Source organism: Mastomys coucha, unplaced genomic scaffold (assembly GCF_008632895.1).
Source record: "Mastomys coucha isolate ucsf_1 unplaced genomic scaffold, UCSF_Mcou_1 pScaffold14, whole genome shotgun sequence".
Classification (NCBI taxonomy): Eukaryota; Metazoa; Chordata; class Mammalia; order Rodentia; family Muridae; genus Mastomys; species Mastomys coucha.
In genome coordinates, this window is record NW_022196896.1 from 128,984,359 (window position 1) to 129,007,381 (window position 23,023).

Genomic DNA, 23,023 nt, shown 5'->3' on the forward strand with positions numbered 1-23,023 from the left:
GATGCATTTCCATTATCCCAAGAATAGAAATAACACAAGCAGCACTTTCTAAACACAAAGCAATGGTTAAAAATTAATCAACACCTCTTAAAGGCCAGCACATGCATTCATTTGTTACCCTCCCGTTCTGAGGACTGAACCAGGGACCACATTCATGCAAACACTCTACTGCTCATCTATGTCCCCAGCCTTTACATTCTTAACAATTTATACTTTGTTAAGTAGTTCTTAGATCAAGGGAATAATTAAAATAATATTTTTTCCATTAGGATAACAATAATATATGTATCCATGTTCTTGTATTCAGTAGAAGGAAACCTACTTTTCAGTTTTCAACTACCTGTATACACTGTCAGTGAAGGGAAGTGTATTTATGCTGTTTCTCATATTTATATACTTGGCTTGAAAAGGGCTCTAAGTTCAGCTACCAAAACTCTGTCCTTTGGCTTCCATCCACGTTCATTTATTACTCTTTTGTTAATATATGAGTAAACAGAGTGGACCAAGTACAATGTTGTCCTTTTCTTGCCTCCAAGTAAAACAGAGTCCTTAAACTTGTCCCCATTCTTCTTCAGTTCTCAGAACTGCTCCAGAGGAATTATCTCCACTGGTCTTCCTTTCTCTTGATTGTTTTCCCAACCAACAATGCAAAGTCATGCTTCTCTTGACTTCAAAACGTCTCTGGATAGACTTGAACGCACTACAAGCTATGAGTTGTGACTTGCAGTTCAGTGAGTCCCAGGAAAGGCGGGCAGAGATAGTGAGCTGGAATTGAGGCCAGAGTGGGGCTCTGTGTAGACCCTGTGTGGTTTGCTCCATTCTCTCTTCATTGAGAGTTCACATGGTTCATAGGGGGACTCCCTACAGAGCTCTAGGAAGTGACTCTGAGACATATTAGCAGTTCCCAGATCAGGACAGTGCAATATGCGGCCTTGTAATTAGACCATGCTAATAAATTCAGGGTTTATAGCAGGACTGTATAGAAAAACAAAAAAACAAACAACAACAACAAAAAAAAAAAACGCTCTCAACCTGGAGCTCCCTTTCTAGTTAGATGTATACCATGTTTCCTGCCCAGCAAGTCAAAGGAAAAAACCTGAGGCTTCAGAGAAATCTTCCTCCCATTGTCTGACTCACCAAGGTGAGCAGAGATTATTCCCAATCCCTACTAAGAGGGAAACGTAGGTGACCCAGATGATGTCACCAACCCCCTAGCCACCTGCACCCTTGGGAACTCAACAACCTGAGGAGGAAAGCTCTGGACACACCATCAGTGAGGACAGTGACTGAATAGTTTTTCTTTGGGGTGGTCATGTTTTATGGGGTTATGTTCCAGGCCCTGGAGTGGCCTTGGTACCAGCTGCATTTCAACTCGCTTACAGCAGCGCAAACAAAGCTCTCATTGTTGCTGGTAACATTGTTTATTATTTCTTTAGACCAGTCCTGATGGAAGCTTGTCGGCAGCCAAGATTCTCCAGCTTTCCTAACAGGACTGTAGTCTACAAAGTAGCCTTTTGTAATCTTTAAAAAAAAAAAAAAAAAACAACTCTCAGTTAATGGGTCTTGTCACAAGAAAGAACTCTTGACTGCAATGTTACAAATCTGAGGCCCCAGGATTACAGAGGAACCACTGGAAAATTGCGCCCCCCCTTTCTTTAAATTTCAAATGTGCCTGAACAATGAAGAGTTGCCAGGCGCTGGCATTTGCCAGACGAGGACTTGATGGCCTTTCCCCCATTATTTTGGATTGTGATAGCTGCTACTGCAACGGGAGGTTCTATGACTAATAAGCTCTCTATATACCAGAAATGTGTGTGCATGTTATACATTCTATTATTACCCCTCCTTCCATAGTGTATTCCTATCATTGCCATGTCTATAATCAGACACGTAGACTACCCAGGCATTCCCCTTTGTTAGCCTTGACACAAAGGGCACAGAGGTCTATACAATTGCTTGCTAATTCAAGTATGCTTGTCTTTTATTTTTCTTCATTTTGATTTAGAAAATGAAGTATGGAAGGTGATTTAAAAAATGACTTGAATGCCCACCTAAGCAATTAGGACTTAATAGTGCCGTGTACCTTTTATAATCCTATAGAACAGGAATTCTCAGTATAAAGAGCAGAGTTTAACACAAAACTTTCCCCTGATTTAGCAGGTCCTTGTCCAAATGCTTTTAAGGAAAGAATTACAGCCACCTGCAGAGGTTTAACCATATATGGATGCTTATCATATATAGGTGGACATTCCCCCAAATTGTGAAATAGCCTTTTGTTATCAGAGTAGATCATGGTTATATACAACTTTCAAGTTGACTGTGATGAGATTTTTCCATATATTAACTTTAGAATATTAAATCGGTGGTATTTTTTCTCATCTCATCATTAAGAAAATTAAGCCAAGAAGAAGTAAATGCCTTGCCAAGCTGCCTGCTTCAGTCCCAGACCTGCCCTGACCAAGCCTTGCAAGTTACGCCAAGTCAATGCTGCCACGGGCTCTTCATTAGAAGAGAACCAGCAAAGCTGGCCAGCATTCCCAGGGAAGGAACTGGATCGCACTCCTGATGGGAAGAGGCTCAAAGAATCTGTGGATGTATTTAAAAACCACTGCAATGGGAAATTTAAACCCAGGAAGCCTGTCTTACTATACCACAAGGGAGTTATTATTCAGAATATATACAAGTCCTTCAACGTTATATATGTTAAACACACAACTGTCTTTCTTTCTTTAACAGCAGTTTTAACTATGTGTAAGGTGCATTTTTAAAAAAGGTTCTGTTAGGACAGTTTGAGGTGGAGCTGGAAGCTAGACCTCTGTCCACTTAGCCGCATCCCAAACTCTGGAGCCCTTAGACACCTCAGGGAAAGCCCCAGGTCATACTGGACATAGGAAGTCACACAGACATTACATGTGTTCATTTTCAATATGCAGTGTTGGTGAGAAAACAGGTAAAACAAAGTGTGTGCGCTGTGTTCGCTTTTTTACTATAAGAAGAGAGTCTCCTCACGCAGGAATAGAAGCACATAAAGAAACATGAAATATGTATGGCTTACTGAGCAGCACAGTGGTGATGAGTTGTTATATAGATTAATAACTTAATTTTATTATAACTTACTTAATAAATAATTTAATTTAATAAAATAAAATTTAATAAAATAGGTTAATTTTATCATGTTAATTTTAATGTTTAAGTCTTAATTTTATTAACATGCATATTAATATTTAATTGATGATATTATAATTAAACAACAATATTAGTATGCATATCAAACTTCTCAATCCTGATTTGAACTTATAAATCTCGGTTCTTGGTTTTTTTTTTCCCTTCTATCAACTATAACTCCCCAAACCACACCATAGCTATAGATTTAAAAAAAAAATACAGCATATGAATAGATATAATACTATGGATGGAAACATCACTTATTTGCTATAGAGACCCCTGCTTCTCCCAGTTTAAACCCTCATTCTACCTCTTACACAGAGATGGACAGCGTTCGCTGCATCTGTCCCAGCTCAGCGGTGAACTAAACTAGCCCACGTGTAGATAGCACTCATGAGTGGAAAAGGGACTTTCATTAGCACCAGTGAAGATTTTCTCTCTCTGATTAAGCAGTTTGGTTTTTCTTTTAAAGGTCACCAAAACAGACTGAGAGACTCAAAAAACCTCATTCTCCATTCAGATAAGCCAGATGGGATCCCGCAGGTTTATAGAAAGCTATGAGAAAAACCACAGCATTGCAGCCTTGAAAGGGATCTTGGAGGTTGCACACGGGGACCTGAGCAGCTGGCGAGGAAACAGACACAGCGAGGTTGGAAGCTGATTACAGAGCGCAGAACAACTAAAGGACTGGGTGCTAGCTCTTCTCATGTAGTCCCAGGGTGCACGGTTCCTTTCCGCTCATACTAGTTAGTCTGTACTTCTTTGGAAAGACCAGCCTGAAAACTTCCAATAGCCTGGAGAGCCCTGGCATCTCCAGGGAATGGTTCCTCTCATGGGAACATGGCTTTGGTAGGTCGCGATGGTCATTCGTTCTTCAGTACAGCATGCCAGGGACACTGTACCCTTCTCTGAAGAGCTGCATGCTCCTAGTGAGGATATGTAATACCTACAAGTCTCCCCCAAGCAAGTTAAACTTGTATTTCTTCTTGAGGTCATTGTTTTTCCTTGGGGTAAGAAGAAAAGGGCTGAGAAGCCCTTTAGTTATAAAGGGGTTTCCCACAGTCTTGGACCTAAAACTATGGGTAGAATTTCATCTGCTCTTCAGGGGTCAACTAAGTGACATCGACCCTTCAGCTCAAGACAGAGTGATGACCATCCTCACTGTCAGGCCGAGAACTAAAGCCCTCCATGATTTGTTTGTCATAGAAACACACAGGAGATAAAGGGAATGTGAAACATTCTGCGTGTTGGTGACAGGGCTTCCTTCTCACTGGAGTAAAAAGAGCTGTAAGTATTTAAGACCTCAAGTAAGAATTTGGCAAGTCTCCACAAGTCTGTGACAATACCCGGCTTTTCCCATGCAGCTTTATCTCACAGGCTTCTCTTCCGAGCCGTGTGGTTAGCAAAAATAAGGATAATGATGTCCATACAGTGGTGGAGCAGAGGCAGTGGTTCCCCGGGCTGGAAGAAGAGTTGGTGATCCCTGTTCTTGGTCCATTGCAGAAGTAAGTACAGTGATTTGCAGACAGGGAATGATCAGTTTAGAAGAATCCAATAAAAAGTCTCACAAAAACTACTCTGTTAAGGGCAAAACTGCTGTGGCCCAGTCAACACACTGTCATCCCGGGAACTGGCACGTTCCTCCATTAAAATCTGCTGACTGATGTCTTTGCATCCAGGTTTCTGGATGGGATTGTGACTCTCAGCTTGGAGAATGAGAAGTCTAAGCAAAAGAAATATTTATTCCTAGACGTGTATCCACAAGGAAGGTAACAATTTCCAGGCTGCTTAACAACGCATTGTCAGAGTTGCCGAGAGCAGATCCCATGTCAAGTGTCTTCACTGTGATCAATGGGTTTAAAATGCAATAAAAACAAAAAATGAAGGTCTTTCAACCATGGAGCAAAGGAGCATCTAGTTGTGTTGCAGAGATTTAGCTGGATCGAGAGAGACCTCACAGACGGTGAGGCATCAGTGCTGCTGGGAGAACCTTCCCTACCCCAGAGGTCGCCTAGGTAGATGGAGGCCATTGGTGGCATGTGACAGCTTCCTCTCTTATTCTCGTTTCTCACTGCTGATGGACTTAGTTCCTCCAGGTCTCTCTCATTTCATTATCTGTAATCTGCCTGGCCAATTTAGCAGAAGAATCCCAAGGATCAGGCAGCATCTGCCTTCACTATTCATTCTTAGTTTGGGGCCACCAGGGTTTCTCAGATGGCGAGCCAGTGACTTGCTCAGCATTCTGCTTCTCTTCCATCTGTTTGTCCCTCTCCCCTCATAGAAATCTCCCTCCTGTCTCTTTGCCTATTCCTCTTTGTCCTGCAAACTTCTCTCTTCCAAAAAGACTTGCCCCACAAATTTCATCACTGCCAATCAAGACCTTCATTGTTAACAGAAGAGAACAGATAAGATCCATTGGGGAGATCAAGTGAGGACCCCCCCATCTCAAGACACAAAGTAGTTTGTAAATCACAAACGTTATCAAATATATCCCGTGGTGGATTGAATAAAAACACCCTCCATCCCAAAGTTCCATAGTGAGTGGCACTATTAGCTAAGTCTGGCCCTGTTGGGGGAAGTGTGTCCCAGTTCACTTCCTGCTGCCTGTGAAGCAAGATTTAAAACACCCAGCTCCTTCCCTAGTACCATGGCTGCCATGCTTCCCTCCATGATGATAATGAACTGTAAGCCAGCCCCCCTAAGCGTTTTCCTTTTTAACAGTGGTGCTGCTCATGCTGTCTCTTCATAGCAATAGAGCCCTAAGACATAGCTCATACATTTTGAACAGTGTGTCTCCAAACACTGCTATGTATTCATATTGAAAGAACAAACCATATTTGAACTAAGAAAGAGCGACTGGTTTTCAAAAGGAATTTGATGGAGCCCTTAAGAAAGTGGTATTTTAACAAAACTTCCCTATAACCTAAAATCACTCTATTCTTTTTAGTTCTTTATTTTCACAAATGGAAAACTACCTTTTAAACATTTTTATTCTTGAAAAAAATCCTATGATGAGTGTGAAATTTTGGTTCCTTCTTACATATTACTTTTGTATTTTTGATGCCACTCCAGGGCTGTTCTTAAAGGTTTTGGGGTGTTTCTTTCCCCTTTGTTTCTTTAACATTTTAAAGTCCTTCCTTCACTGGAAAAGCTCAGTCCCGAGCGCCTGGGTAGAAGCTGGCCAGGCAGGCTCGCCTTTCAGGCCTGTTTGTGGCTCCAGTAGAGATACTTCTTTTATCACTGTTGACAGAGAAACCAAAAACAAATTCTACTTCATTTTTAAAGGAAAAAAAATCCAGAAACAGGATTTTAAAAATGAACTCCCCAAAGTTTGGTTAAAAGGCCTCTTTACTTTTTGTGACGTATATAAAATATTATACAGTCTTATAAATCAAGCCTTCTAAAATGATTTTCCAAGAACATGGACCATTTTAGCCTTTTTGAGATATATGTCCACTGGGTAGGCAATGGTTGAGTTTCATAAAAAGAATCTGAAGAGGGCAAGTATGTTTCAATTTAATAATTTCAAAGATCAAAGAAAAGGTGTAGTCTATCTCTGGAACAGCCCTTGGTGCCCATGAGGCCGAGAGGGTCTTTAAGAAGTGAGTGTCCCCAAAGCCCTGCACTTGATTCAGCCTCTATTATGAGAACACAGACAATTGTCAATTGTCAATTTGTCAGGGCATCATAACTTTTTTTTTTTTTAAAGAAACATTTTAAAAAACATTCTTTTTCAGCTAACCACACCAGACCAAATTAGTGTTCTCATTCTTTATACTGAAAGGTTGCTTCTGGATTGCCTTTGGTCAGGCTGGGTCATCCTGCAGTCATAAAGTAACCCAGAAACAACCATGACTCTGAACAACAAAGTTGATAAAAATTCTAATACAACAAGAATTCTGTTTATGATTTGGTGACTCAGGGATCTGGGCAGTTGCCCAGGTTTCGCTGTGTCCTCTGTCATAGGCCCCTGTGGTTCAGTTGTGTGACTGTTGGTCAAAGTTTCCTACTTCTAACCCATTTACACAGTGAGCTATGAAAGGCTGGTTTCAGTTGGCGTTAAGTCTGGTTCCGCCTCCCCGTGCTCCCACAAGTAGGACTCAGACTCAAAATATATTTACAAATACCTTGGGCGTATAGCTAAACTCTTCTTCTACTAGATAATAACTAAAATAACCCAATCATTTTAACCTACATTCTGCCACATTACCTGTACTCGGCTACCATGGGTCCGTCTCCTCACATCTTCCCAGCCCATCTCGTCTTGCTCTTTCCCAGAATCCTTTATCCTCCCGGATGTCCCACCTCCCATTGCCTACCTAAGCCAGCAGGCTTTTTAATGGACAGGCAATGCATCCATACAACACACAATATATTCTCTCTGCAGGTTTCTGTTGGGTTTAGGAAAGAACCGGAAACAGCAGTATGAAGGCACCGAGCATGCGCACACTCGGGTGAGATCCTGGGGGCGGGGGGGGGGGGGGGGGGGGGGGGGGGGGGCGGCGGTCTTCTCTAGACCCAGCTAGATGTGTAAAAGCAGAACTTCTGTGGTCGAGGTTCTGGTCATCACTGAGTTTTTCTAGTTTCGGTGCTTACTTATAGAGCACTTCCTTGTAGAATTTATGAATTCAACAGGGCCTATTGCTGCCTTCAAGATTTAATGCTACGATTTATTTTATCTCGCTTGGACTCTACAAATGAGGAAGGACTGGGGGTATAAGAATGTACCTCAGTCCGTAGCTTTTTGAGAGCTCGTCTCCCATCATAATTACAGTTTTGATGTTTAAAGTATTATATCATCGAACACGGCTTGCACATCTCCACAGTAAAGGCAGTCTTACAACTTTCACAGCATTAGCATTCGATGGATTTGAGAGCTTACACTAACAAAAAAATTAAATTATATCTAATAAAGCTCTCTATAAATGTCACAAAGATAAATGAGTTATTTTCATAACTTAAAAACGAATCTCTTCTGGAAGCACTTTTAACCTAAGCAAGGATCAATCCCAGCCTCCATTCTACAATGTTTGTCTAGTTTGAACTGCGTTGGCATTTCTTTCCAAACTTCAAGACACAGTCAGAGAAGCCTGAAACATTTGCTTTGCCTTACGAATGTAAAAACAACCAGAGTGCATTAGGGAGTCCATGGCTGTATATCCAACACACAGACTTTTCCTTGGCATAAAGAGCATTTGGGGGGAGCCGTATAGCTGTCATTTGAGGTCCGTGGCTTGACCTGCTGGGTGTGTTGTCAGGGTTATATATTGCAGCCGGCTTGGCGGGCCTGACACTCGCGCGTTATTTATGGATCCAGCTTTGCTCCTAGACTCTCTGCAGTCTCAGGTAAGTGACAGCTGAACCCTGAGAAGTAAGTAACCTTACTATTAGAGGAGGTGCAAAGTCTTGCTTTAGTCCAAATAATAAATAAATAGACAAACAGATGAAGCTTTTTAAAAAGTCAAAAGCTGTTTGCCTCACATCCCTCCTCACCCCCCCTCCTTCATGTCCCTTGAGTCTCCCACATCCCTCGCATCACCATCCCTCCTCACCCCCCTTCCTTCATGTCCCTTGAGTCTCCCACATCCCTCGCATCCCTCGCATCACCATCCCTCCTCACCCCCCTCCTTCATGTCCCTTGAGTCTCCCACATCCCTCACATCCCTCGCATCACCATCCCTCCTCACCCCCCTTCCTTCATGTCCCTTGAGTCTCCCACATCCCTCGCATCCCTCGCATCACCTCATGTTGCTTTTACAACATGGACAGTAGAAGCACATTTTTTTGAACCTGAAAATATTTGTTTTTTTTTATATATATATAATATATTCTGATCAGGGTTTCACCTCCCTCAGTTCCTCCCAGTTCCTTTTCACCTCCCTCCTCATCTATCCAATGTCTTTCTTTCTTTCTCTTTAGAAAGCAAGAGACAAATAAAAGAAGCAAATAAAGCAGCATTTAAAAAAGGAAAAGTTCTAAAAACACATATACACACAGACATACACATAAAACACACACACACACAAAACCTATAAATATGCAAAATCAGACATCATAACATACAAGCAAAACCCAGTAAAGCACAAAATGCCCAAACAAAGAAGCATGAGACAAAAAAATATCTCCAAGAATACAACTGAGTTTGTTTTCTGTTGGCCTTCTACTGCTTGGTATGGGACTTGCCCGTCAGTGTGGTTTATATGCCTATGAGACTACAATGGAGAGAACTATTTCTTCTTTTGTGAATGGTGGTCAATGGGAGATAGATTCTTGGTTAGGAATGGGAGCCCATGTCTACTTGCCTTCCCAGCCCTAGGATCCTGTCTGGTTTAGACCTCTGCAGGCCCTTTGCATGTTGCCATAGTACCCTCCTCTCAAAATCTCTACAAAGTAGCTCACTTTTAAGCTATTCTTCATCCACAGCAGTGATTCTCAACCTTCTAACACTGTGGCTGTTTAATACAGTTCCTCATGTTGTAGTAACCCCCCTAACCATTACAGTATTTCCATTGCTATTCCAGAACTATAATTTTGCTACCATTATGAATTCCAATGTAAATATCTGATGCATGACCCCTGCAGGGGTCACGACCCACAGTTTGAGAACCTCTGAAAGGCAGTAGGCACTGGTCTTTGCAATGCCCCAAGACAGAAGCCAAGCCATGACAAATCTACTGACTAGAAGACTAGGAAAATCAGTTCCGTAACAGAACAGTTTATCTTTAATGCCGGGGAAGGGACCAGTCTGAGAAAGGAGTCCTAGAGGCTAACACAATATAAGACTTAAGACTGACAATGTGACAACAAAGATTTGAGAGAGGCCTAAAGTGTCACAGAACTTCAAGCTGGCAGCCAGGGTCTATGATCTTTCTGGAGATTGGAAACCTGTAAAAATATATTATTTATTTGTTAAAATTTGTGTGTGTGTGTGTGTGTGTGTGTGTGTGTGTGTGTATTTTGGGGAATGGGATCTTTGAATAAACATATGTGAAATTGAAGATTTAATAAAAGTGAAAATGGTTTTACCCCCTCATTTTGAAATATTTCTTTTTTAGTTGACAGTTTGTTTTTCAAGGTTCTGCCAAGGTAGAAGTCTAGAGGGACAGAAGACTCCAGGAAATGCCAGATGTGGTCTTGACAAACAGCAGTCCAGTTCCCAATGTTCACAAATATTAGACGACCAGACACCAAGCAAATGCAGAGAGAGACCCAAGTGCATCTGCATGATTGGCGTGGGCAATGTGGGATTTAGGAAAGGGCAAGGTGGTCAACAGAAGAAGTATAATAAAGCTCAATTGCTATCTTAAATCTCATGCCTGGAGAGAGTTTGAGTTCCCAAGAAAACTGGGATTAAGAGTGAAAAAGACTGCAACTGTAACAGATTCATAAGTTATTTTAATTAAAAAAAAAAAAAACAGGGACAAGCCTAGACAAATTTTACTTTATGAGTCATTGTTGAGTTAAACAAAGGCATTAAATAAAGTCACGGACAGGAAGCACTCCCTTTGTTATAACCCTAAAGCATATCAAGAAAAGGCAAGAAATGTACAGGACAAAAGCACAGTAATGCTGGCCTTTTTTAAATAAAGGGAGAAGAATGTGTGTGTGTGTAGTTGTTTTCACATGCTTAAGACATCCTTGGGGGAGAACATGTGAAGGCAGGAACAGATTTGCCTGTGGTGAAAGAGGCTTGGAAGTGAGATGCAGGAATTAGGACCTGCGATTCCACCGTATACCTATGTTTTGAACTGTAGAACCATATGATAAAATGACCTTTTAAAAAAGGTTGAAAAATAAACACATCGAAGGCGAGATGGGTTCTCCATAGAGTGACCTCTACCAGCATCAGCTGCAGAAGCTGTTCCGCAGGCCTGGCCACCCACAGTGACACCTGCTGGTGATCCCCAGCGTTGTCAGGACAGTGGTGGTTTTCAGTACTGGGTGAACAAGTGGGCTGTGAAATCAGTTTAAAGCAGCCCACGTACCATTCACAAGACACGATGCAACAGAATACAAAACATGGGTGTATATGACAAGTAACAGCAACACATTAGGGACAGCACCACTGTATAAACTTTTATTATTTCTAACACGTAAGCATTTTTGAGGAGCTAAGAAGGTTTCCGCTCCTGAAAGTGTTTGCCATACAAGCGAGGAGAGGTTATGAGTTTGGTTCTACACCATCTATATAAAAAGCAAGGTGAGACAAGATGGTGTGTGCTTTTAATCCCATTGCTGGGATTTTCCTGTTTGGCCGATTGGCCCTCTGGAGGGGGGGAGCCTATCTCAAAAAGTAAGATGGAGAGTAGTAGGGGGAGAGACTTAACACTGAGCTCTGATGGTGTGCACATATGTGCAACACACACGCACTTAGGAGGCTTAAACGCTCAGTGGTGATCTTTCTGAGCCAATCTAATCTCCTTGAGTCAATGGTTCAAGAAGAAGAAATTCCCGTGGTGGCCAGGATTTTGTCACTGGGGGGTGGGATTCTCATCTCCAGAGGCTGACAGCTCTGCTTTGATTTTGCTGCCACCGGCACACAGTCTATGTCACACAGGCTTCAGGATGCATATCAGTATACACGAAACATACCTATTATCTCTGAATACCCGCATCAAGTGCAGTGTTGCCAAGCAAGCAGAGTGCACCAGACTGTACACGCAGTACCCGAGAGAACAGAGCAGCCTGGAGTCCTTCACCTGATCTTTGGAGACTCCGTGGCTGGCTCCCCTGCTCTCGCTGAACCAATGATGTGGGTTATCAGGCCACACCATTAGCATCCCTCTGCCCACATCTCTTTCTGATCCAGTTCAGCATCTTGCAAGAACCTGCCCAGGGCGGCATCTTCCATGACACTTCTTCTGTAATGCCCTCAACAGAAGATGGCTTCTCACAGAATGCTTATTCTTTCTTGACTGGGATCATAGTTCCTTCATGGCAAGAGAATGAGACTCCGGTTGAAATTAGACCCGAGTCAAGGGGGGAAGGAGCTTAACTAATTTGGAGGCTCACTAGTCAGTCAGTCCCACAGTTTTCCGAAGTCTCTCTTTATTATTCTCCCTTCTTCCTCTTCTCCTCTGTGCTGGCTAACTCTTCATGGCATCCTTTCTTCATGGGGGCAAAAGTGTCAGCCAAGAACTCGATGATTATATCCTGAAAATTTTAGATCAAACCAGGGAGACCTTTCACAGAAAGGTCTTAGAACATATCTGACTGGCCTAACAGGAGTCCTGTGCTCAACGCTCAACCCGGTCATTATAGCCAAGAGCGTAGAATTCCCACATGCTCCCCTCTGGAACCGATCCAGTCACGAATGGTATATGTGGAAGGGCATGTGTTCTCCTTAGATGTGTACATATGGTAGCAGGGCGCGCCTCACAGAGAGGACTGGATACTGAGAACTGGATGTAAAATGACTACTTCCTGGTTGTGTTTCCTTACACAATTTCCATGTGAGGACAAGCGACTTGTGATAAATGTGTCAGACACACCAATGGGCCAGGGTCCTCCTTCTTAAGTCACTCTGTTCAGCTGTCTCTAGACTTTGTCGTGGTTTCTCCTCTCCAAATTCTATGTAGATCTCCCACTAATCAGTTCTACAGAGACTGAGTTTATACAAGTCACAATAATCATAAAAACATTGAACTCATTGTTCCTGCCCCATCGATCTTTGTAAGCATTTCAATCACAATAGAAATCCATAATTTATTTTAAAAAACAAAACAAAACCCAAAGTACACCTTTCTGACCCCTGCCTTTGAGTGTGCTATTTCTCAGGAAGCAGCATGTATTTACAGAGAAACATCCCTGCACATCTGGTGTGATCTTCTAGTTTCTCTGTCTGAGCCAAAAAAGAAAGAAAAAAAAAAAAGTAGAGTCATCTGTTTCTCCTTTCTACATTTTGAAATACAAGGCTCAGAAAACTATTTTCTAACAGATGTCAATTTAACATCTTTTGGCTCCTCGCTGATTGCCTGAAACAACCATGCTGGCAGCTCCCAAGACAGTTAAAAACTGTGTTCACTTCGCTGTTGTCAGTACTGTTTTTCCTCTAGGGACCCTCGTTCCCTAACAGGAAGGAGACACATGAACGGAAGCACAGAGGGGAAGTGTAAACAGAAGACTGTATCGTATGGCAGCTGAAGGTTTCAAATCGTTTTATTTATTTATTTATTTTTTTCTGAAGGGCAATGGCACAGGTCACAGACTCACTTGCTGCTCCGGCAGGGCATGGGTCATCGGAGTTTCTCCTGTGACTCAACACCAAGAACATTTGGTAGCAGAATTAAAATGCTTTAGCTGCATGTAAGACTACCCAACCACGCTCAAAGTGTCCCCCACACTCCTTCTCCATTTTAACCCTTGATAGAATTGAAAGTGCATCAGTTTCTGTTAGAGGATTCCTAATGGAATGATATCTTGGCATGTAGTTTTGAAAGAAGGAGTCTGAATGTTTGTCCTAGGCTAGATTGGAATTCTTGTCTGCTTTAAGGTAACCTAATACCCAATAAATATTTGCCAACTTCACAATTTTCAGACCAAGCAATTTGGAACCTCCAGGTGTTCCTCATCCTGGTGAATTTAAAGCTTGTTTTACTGGGCAGCGATAAGTCCTGGGCAACAACACACTGAAGTATTGCTTTGGGCTTGTGAGGGTCAGAAGCCTGCATGTCAGGATTGATGTTTCCCTGACATCAAACCCAAGGCTGGATATTGAGTGTATAGAATTAATCCCGGCCCACAAATCTGCGATCAAATAGTCACTCTTCGGTATTTTGGATGACTCTACACAACTTACAAGGCTCACCACATTGACCCCTATAAAGAAAGACAAATTCAGTTCACCCACTTCTACAAAAAGTTGTTCTACACATACATAACGTACTTTGATCATATTCACGGAGCACTGTCTCTTGTTACTCTCCCTGTCCTGATCTCTGGCCTCTTCCCACATAGTGCCCCGTGTAGGAGAACTGTGAAGATAGGTTTATCTAAAGTAGGAACTCCTGTACAGGCCACAAACCATCACTGTGATGCTGGTCACATGTGCAACCTTTTCAGCACGGGCAATAGTTGCGCACATAAGTGTGCATTGTGGAAAGAGATTGTTTCAAATAGAAACCCCAAATTGACTCCTTACAGAATCATTGAATCTCCGCTTCCTTATTTGAAAAACAGCTGTCTTACTCCCGTTCAGGCCTGATGTGATAAATTCAGTACAGTAATGATGTGTGCAGAAAGCCCAGCGAGAGCCTGGAACTTGAGCTTAGTCACTCAAGTGGTCTCAAGATCTTTATTTCTGTCTCACCTGAGACCAGCAGGGAGAGCAGACTCAGTTAAGTACGCCTTCAGCTTTTTGAAGCTTTGTAAATGAAAGATAAATTTCTCCACAGCAGGTTGTTAATTACCATAGCAGGATGGGGAAAGGCCTTTCTATGGTTGCCATGTCTTTGGCAGCAGGACCTAGTAACATCTAGATTTTTAGCCTGTTAGGGGCGGCCCTGAGGAAAGTGATGTCATGAAGCCCTCCGGTGACAACGTCCGTGTGTTGAGAGAAGGGACATACTTCATCTTTCCAATCACGTTTCCTCCTGTACAAATTTCATTTTCCCAATTTGTGAAATAAAAGCCCTAGAGAGGCACACATATATTTGTGTGGCATTTTGTACAGAAGCCATACGTCACGGAGACTGAACACAAGTGTCAGCTTAATTCTCGGGGTGAATCAACTGTAGATTTCTGAACGAGCCCCTCCTGTTTCTCTCTCTTCCTGCCTCCCCTCCCATTATCTCGGCTCCCTCTTCTCAGATGTGACAGGCATTGAACACACAAAGCATATTTTCAGTTAATGGGATAGCAGATGAAAGGGATTCAAATAAGTTTTTTGCTTTGACCTATTGTGAAAAGAGGTGAAAGCTATTCCCAGAAAAGTTAAGCGTTGTAAAAATATATTGACTTTTGGTTCACCAGAGAGTTGTTAGGCGTTATGTCCCAAAAACTTTTTGACACACTAACAGAAGTTGAATAATTCCAATTTCAACTTTCAGAGTCTATTTACTGAATGAAGCTCTTATTAAAAACAGTTGTCATGTTTCTCCTTAGCGGAGCGGACAGGGGGCAAGACACAAACCTCCCTAGCAACTGGTTGTCAGAAGGTATTTCCTGAGAACTCTAAGGCGGCACCAGCCTCAGTCAGAGCAAGGCTCGCATGCCTACCCAGCTATTTATACTCTATAAATATTGAGAGTATTTATAGGTAAACAGAGGAGCAGCCGATTGCTCCAGAGCTAGTTCTATTTAAGATTATTGGTTAAAGGGACAAATCACTTGGGAGTTTTGTTTCTTTGTGGAGGAAAAGAGAGGCCTTTGAGGCCTGTCACGTGGCTACCTGGCATGACACAGTAAACATTTAAGTTAAACCTGCATGTGTGCATGATCTCAGTGGATTCTCCTCAGCAGATGTATCACCATCACACACACATACACCCATGTTTACTTCTATGAATTTAAATATAGTTATTCTCATCTAAACTTTACTAATTTTGGATCATATCTTTACATTTTTTTAGTTATTTGAAAGTTTCACACATGCATATAGTGTGCTTTAAGTGTTTTGATCAAATCTACCTTCCGTACCTCTCTTCCAATTCCTTCTCACACCCTCCACCATTTTCTGCACCAAACCTCATGTAGAATTTTTAAGAACCCATTGAGTCCAGTGAATGTTGCCTATATGTGCGTGGGTATATGGCGGTGTAATGGAGCTCGCATTGCCTCACAGGAACTATGTCCTGGAAGAAAACCCAGCTCTCCCTCCTGGAGCCTCCATCAGTTGCCCATTGCGTCTCAGCTGGAGGGTGGAGTCTATGAACCCCTCCCCTCCGCCATGCTGTAATTATGGCTGACGTGCCCTTGCACAGGTCCTGTGTGTGCAATTGCAGCTTGTATGCACTCATGTGTGTGACAGTCCTGCCACTTCTGGCAGGAACTCTGCTGTAGATGTCCTCTGGCTTAGGTAGTCGTTCTGCTCCCGCTTCCTTCTTCTCCTCACTCCAATCCCGCTCGCCTCATGGAGAGGAAGGCTTAAGATTTATTTATTTATTTACTTATTTATTTATGTAGGTGAGTACAATGTCACTCTCTTCATACACAACAGAAGAGGGCATCAGATCTCATTCTAGATGGTTGTGAGCCACCATGTAGTTGCTGGGATTTGAACTCAGAACCTCTAGAAGAGCAATCAGTACTCATAACTGCTGAGCCATCTCTCTCCAGCCCTGTTCCCTCTTCCTTGATGGGATCATACCTGGCTACTCTTAGAACTTGATGAATAAAATCCAAAGTCGTCTTAAACTCAGAAGCAAGAAGGCCAGAGTAGTTCTGATGGTGCAGTTTCATACACTCTAAGACAATGTACTTCCTGGGCAAGATAAAAGGCCAATGCTGATCTTCTGTATTTTTTGCATAACTCATATTTTTATGACAGTAATTATATTATCTAAGCGATTTAATAGTGAATCTAATATTTTTCTCAGCATACAAGTTTTCACTATCTGCTAGGTGTATTCTCTGATAAATCTGCAATTAACTGTAGATTTGATTAGATTTTAGATTTTTATAAATGACACCATGAGTAATACGTAGATCAATAATTCGGACTGAACCCAAATTATAATTGTCATTTTTTTCCGGCATCCATCTACTTTCCTGTACTGTTCTCACAGACTCTTCTGCCTTAGCCCCCCTTTCTTTTGATTTCTTTCCTACAGAATGTATCACTCTCTGATTGTTTAAGCCTGAAATGCTCTTGTTTCCCCTCTCCCTGCTTCTCGTCTTCGCAGTTACAGGTTTCCACATAACAAACACGCAGAGCGTCAGCACAGCCAATCGTTCAATCCTTCATTAAGCACAGACATCTTCGGTGGAGCAGCTTTACTACGGTACACAAGGTGTCAGCTGGCATGACTCAAAATGGTTTGGTCATATCTGCCCAAACGCTGCTGGCTCTTGGGTGGTTACTTATGTGGGGCTGTCTACCGGGGCCCTCGGTTCCTTCCATGGAGATCTTTGCACATGGTTCCCTAGGCTCCTCAAAGCACAGAAGCCGGGTGTCCCAGGGCAGTGTTCCAAGAGTCTAGAAGGAAGTTGCAAGAGACAACCTTGTGCTAAGTCTCATTGATTAAGTTACCGAAGCAACCGAGACGCAAGACGCCGAGGAAGGTATCTTTCAGGGAACAAGGAACAAAATACTTAAAAGAAATTTCAACCTGTTGAATTAGTTCTCCCTGTTACTCAAACAAAATAGTAGACATCAGTCAATTTAACCACGAGAGGAATGAATGTATTTTGTTCTCAGGTTGAGAGTCTGAAAGCTTTACTGGCACTCCACAGATTGTGGCTAAGGACCCTTGCTGTATTGCCTTATGGTGGGTGCCAACATTGCAAGTACCCATGGGAAGAAGAGATCACGTATTGAATCAGCGAAGCAGGAGGCAAGAGCTCTCCAGTCTCTTTCAAATGTGAGCCCTCATTGACCTATGGACCTTCTACCAGGCCCCACCTTGTAAATGACCATCATCTCATGGCACTACACTGAGCACCAAGATTACTTGAGAGCAAATTACATTATCTGCTATGCCTGTGCATTCAAATCTTGCCCGGGTCAATCACAGCATCTCTAAAATATCTCTATTCTTTTACTCACCCAGTGTTCATAGAAAGAGAAGATTGACAGTACCCGTGGGGTTGAAGGAGATGGCGTTGGTCAAGCTCCATGTGGTCACAAAAGCCGTTTTGAATCAACTGAGAAACTGAGGAAGGTTTAAAGCACAAAGTGCTCCAGGAGAGGACACCGCCAGCAGGGTCCTCTCTTTTCCTGTGGTTTTCCATAAACCACGACACTCCCTTCTACCTTTTAGAGTGACTCTGAATGACTATACATTGGGATATAGAAAGAAGAAAAGTAGACACAATTGGGTTTATTTTTTAAAAAGATATCTGGATCAAGAAAACTCAATCACATTCTCTTTGAAATTCTAAATTCTAAAAGAAAATTTAGATGTGGGGTTTACTAGATTTTCTTGTGGTGAATATTTTAAATTGATTTTTATACACTCTAAGTCTATTTGCCCATTTCATAACCACTGCTGTTGAAAGCCTCATATTACCACTTCGGTAAGGTATAAAGTTTTTTATCAATTAGTTATTATGGAAAGATATCATTGTTGAGCCTTCATTTTTATATCAAGTTAAGTGGAAACAGTCATGATTTATTTGCCTTTGTATACTTAGACTGTGACCTTCCGCTCTGACCCTCATTTGGGGGAGAGGAAGAAGTGGTCTATGTCACCACAAATCCCTTTATGGTATAATATACAGAAATGTACTGTGGATACAAATAGCAATGCCTGGACATTTCCAGGAAATGGAAACGATACAAACTGGAATTTGAGTGGACACTGAAACACATTTCCAGGAAATGGAAATGATACAAACCGGCATTTGAGTGGACACTGAAACACACCCTTACACCAAGCAACCACAGATAACTGATGTTTCTAATGCAATTATGGAGGAGAGCATTGAGATTTAGACAGCTGCACTCTGGTTTATGTCTGCTTATGACTCTATAGGTAATGAACTGTTTTCCTTAACCACACGGCAAAAAGAACCCAAGAGGACAAGAGGGGGCTCCAATCTGGTTGAAAATAAATTCTCAAAAAATGGCATACATTAAAACCAATTAAATACTTTAAATGCTATAAATAGAGGATTATTGAATGATTTTTTTTTGAGATGGACTTTTGGCATGAGTTGAATATGTAATTTCTTGGCTGAGAATCTTGTAGCCAACTATTCCAGTAAAAGATGACTGGAACATGCTTATTGATTTTATAAAAATTCATACTCATTTTGGCCAATTTTAAGATCTGAAAATTCTAAACATTTATTTAATGTTCTAGATTTACAATGCTATGCTAAGTGAAAAAAATTTTAACTATATTTGAAAAAAATTCTAGACCAATAATGAAAAGATTACATGTAAATAATTTTCCTGGTAACCCTTTGAGCACATCCAGGGGACAAGTCTGATTAATCATTAATCACAATGTAATGTATCATACAAAGAAGGTAGGAGGGAATCCATCTTGTGTTCTTCTAAACCTTGGCTAGTTGAACAACTTCAGCTAGTGAGTAATTTCCCAGAGCAACCTTTAAGGAACAGGGACTATGTTCTTTACCCAGCCCTTTATCCTTAGTGGTATTCACTTTCACGTTCACTCTTCCTCATTTTTTGGCATATCTTGACTATATAGAGGTTTTAAATTTTAGCATGGGGAGATCTACACCTTTCCTTTGTGTGTTGTAGTTTCTAGGACATTTCTCCCGAGTCTGGCTTGCAAACAAACTTATGTTTCCTTCCCCATGCCTTTGAATAGTTTCAAATATTTCAGTTTTTAGTTGTCTTGGAATGTATTTCTCATTCAGATGAGATAAAAATTTAATTTAGATTAAATTTGTTTTGTCCACACAAATAATCTAGCTTTGCTATTCTAATTTTTTGTATTTATATAGTATACAGTTTAATTTGTATAAAATAATTGAAGACAATTGTAAATCTTGAATTATTATGTACTGACTTTGCATCATCTCATCTATGTATACAAGAAATTGTATTGGTGGGGCTGGAGAGATGGCTCAGTGGTTAAGAGCACTGACTGCTCTTCCAGAGGTCCTGAGTTCAATTCCTAGCAACCACATGGTGGCTCACAACCATCTGTAATGGGGTCTGATGCCCTCTTCTGGTGTGTCTGAAGACAGCTACAGTGTACTCATCTACATACAATTAATTAAAAATAAAAAGAAAGAAAAATTGTCTTGACATTTTAATTTGAATTTATCTAATTACTAGAGATCTATATATTTAGTTTTTTATTCACAAACCTTGTACACCTCTTCATCTTACAGGACTTTTATATTATTGAATAATACTTAACAATTTTCTATGTAAGCAATGCATATCTTTTGTTAGAATTACCCCTGTATAGTTTACAAATCTGATAATGGCATCATGTCATAAACTATGTTTTTCAGTTGGTTATTCTGAATATATAGTAAAAATGTCATTGGTTTCATTTGTTTATTATTACCAATTTGCAATATTTAATAACATACATTTCAATAAAAATAGACATGACATTGATTCAAATTAAGATAATGTCATGGTTATCTAGATATAAAAATAGATTAACAATTTACTATATAACAGTGCTAACAAATGAATTACTGTTCTTTTACTTTATGGTCATTACATATTGGGCTTAGTTTGGCAAAGACTTAATGACCCCATCTAGTGGCAGCTTAAAGTGGTTTGGATAGGGTGGTTCTACATTATATAACTGTTTACTTAAAAAAAAAAATCTTGATAGCAATCAATACTATTGCTGTAAATACCAAAAAAGATCAAGGATTAATTTGAGACTTCAAAATTAATTATTTCTTCAGCTTTTGTGCTTTGGGTTTTAGAATTCAAATGAGGTTACTCCTATGGGACTGAATATGTATGACCTCTCATGTTGGAACTAAACTGTACATGAGGAAATTTAATTTTCAAGATTGTTATCCAGGGAGTTATAATAGGCTAGCAGACACAATGTTTCAAAAATCAAGGTTATCAGCAGCTGGCCTGAGCCAGTCTGTGTGACCACTATAATAATGTGGACCTGAGTCCACACCAGGAGGATAATGTGGTCCTGAGTCCACACCAGGAGGATAATGCGGTCCTGAGTCCACACCAGGGGGATAATGTGGTCCTGAGTCCACACCAGGAAATTAATGTGGTCCTGAGTCCACACCAGGGGGATCACTGTATGCACAAGGACCCTTAGACTCAGGCCCATATCATACTAGAGCTATTTCTTTGTGCAAGGCATGAAATCTTGTGTGTACTACAACTCACTTTCAGAATCCATCTTTTTAATAATTTGAAAATAAAGTTCAGTCCAAAACACACTCAAGGTGGATTATAAATATAAATATAAAATTAGCTTAGTGTTTATGTGTATGTGTGTTTTGCTGGTGTGTATGTCTGTGCCCTACATGCATGCCTGGTTCATGCAGAGGTCAGAAGCAGGTGTTGGATCCCCTGGAACTGGAGGTACAGATGGTTTGTGAGCCACCATGTGGGCACTGTGACTAGAACCTGGGTCCCCTGCAAGTACAAGCAATTCTCTTAACCATTTAGGTTCTCTTCAGTTCCCATCATACATGTAGGGAGCTTTTTGTGTGTGAAAATCTTTCTAATGACCAACAGTAATTTGAAGCTTAAAGGTTGACTAAACATTTCTGTAGAACTTTTGAGAAGTAAACTGAAACAATAGTATTATATTTTGGCAAACATTTTAAAATGATAATGCCTACCTTTAGCATGATTATAAAGATGTTAATAATTGCTATTCTGTATTGCTGCTTGCAAATATATTTGGAATATACTCTCTCAGGGGAAGTCTGGCAATGATAATAAAAGTACACACATGTATAATACATATATGTACATATATATTATATCTTACTATAGCTTACAAGATTTCATGCCTTGCACAAAGAAGTAGCTATAGTAAGATACAATATATACATATATACATACATACATATGTATCCCCAGAAATTCTACTATGAAAGGAACTACAGGAGTCCAATGACAGTAATAAAACATTTATAAGAATGTTCTTCACATCAGTATTTAAAATATTTTAAAATTAGCAAAAATGTAAAAGTTCCTTCATTGATAGGCAAACTGAAAACTAATACGAGTTTACATTTATAGTAGAGTTCTGTGCCACTATTAACAATGATGGTACAGAATATTTGAAGGCATTTAAGATACTTTATTTAAAATTTTAATAAACTTTATTATAAAATCTTGGAAATGAAAAAACATTTTACATTGAAATGATCCACAGCTTCAGAACGCCTACCCTAACAGAACAGTGGGGTCATGGAGATGCATAGACTTTGGGTCTGGTTAGTTGTCTGGTGAATTTAAAAATACTTTTCATATATTCAACAATACTGTGCAACCACACAACTAAGTAAAAACTCTCAGAATAATATTAAGTAAAAAGCAAAAAGTGAATTGTAAATCATGTAAGTTACAACGTTTACTTTTGATTTTATGCAATGTGAAAACATTTGACTGGGATTATTTCTCCAACCATCATGATACGGGCTGACTACTGTACCCGCACTGGTGTGTTCTTTGGACATCATGGCACGGGCTGATCACTGTACCTGCACTGGTCTGTTGAAGGTTTAGCTTCTGATAAGATGATGGTACCCAGCAGTGGGGCTTGAGCTGATGATAGGGTTAGCACGTGAAGTCATAACAGTGGGGTCTTCATGGTGGGACTGATGCTCATAAGAAGGGATACTAGGGAGGGTTTCTCTCTCTGTGGGTCTCTTTGTCTCTCTGTCTTTCTGTCTTTTCACTGTCTCTCCATTTCTCTCTCTCTCCTCTCTCTTGCTGTTTTCTTTCTGTCTCCACCTCTGTCTCTGCCTCCCTCTGCATCTGTGTCTGCCTCTGCCCTCCCCCCCGCAAGCCCCCACGTCGGCTCTGGCTTGATGTTGGGTGTCCTAGTTCTAGAACTGTAAAGGCATCCGCTATAATGTCCCTCAGCCTGTGGTATTATGTTTCAGCTTCCTAAACAAACTAATAGAAATGAAACAATGCTGACTCTTTTTTTTTTTAATTTTAGCACAGTCTCTCAATAGTCTATGAGAGACATAGTCAGAACATGAGAATGCACAATGAGAATATTTGAGGATGTATGACTATGATATCAGAGAAACTGGTCAGCAT

At 40.8% G+C, this 23,023-nt stretch overlaps 2 long non-coding RNA genes across 2 annotated transcripts; one reads left to right on the forward strand and one right to left on the reverse strand.

The window, feature by feature from the left end:
* Positions 1–6,094: 6,094 nt before the first annotated feature.
* On the reverse strand, positions 6,095–7,571 carry LOC116089346. The gene is made up of 2 exons (XR_004118298.1): positions 7,376–7,571; positions 6,095–6,405 (listed from the first exon to the last, which is right to left on the reverse strand). It is a non-coding gene; the product is annotated as an uncharacterized LOC116089346 (long non-coding RNA).
* LOC116089345 lies at positions 7,113–10,415 on the forward strand. Its single transcript, XR_004118297.1, has 4 exons — positions 7,113–7,258; positions 7,553–7,619; positions 8,424–8,511; positions 10,221–10,415. It is a non-coding gene; the product is annotated as an uncharacterized LOC116089345 (long non-coding RNA).
* Positions 10,416–23,023: the final 12,608 nt, after the last annotated feature.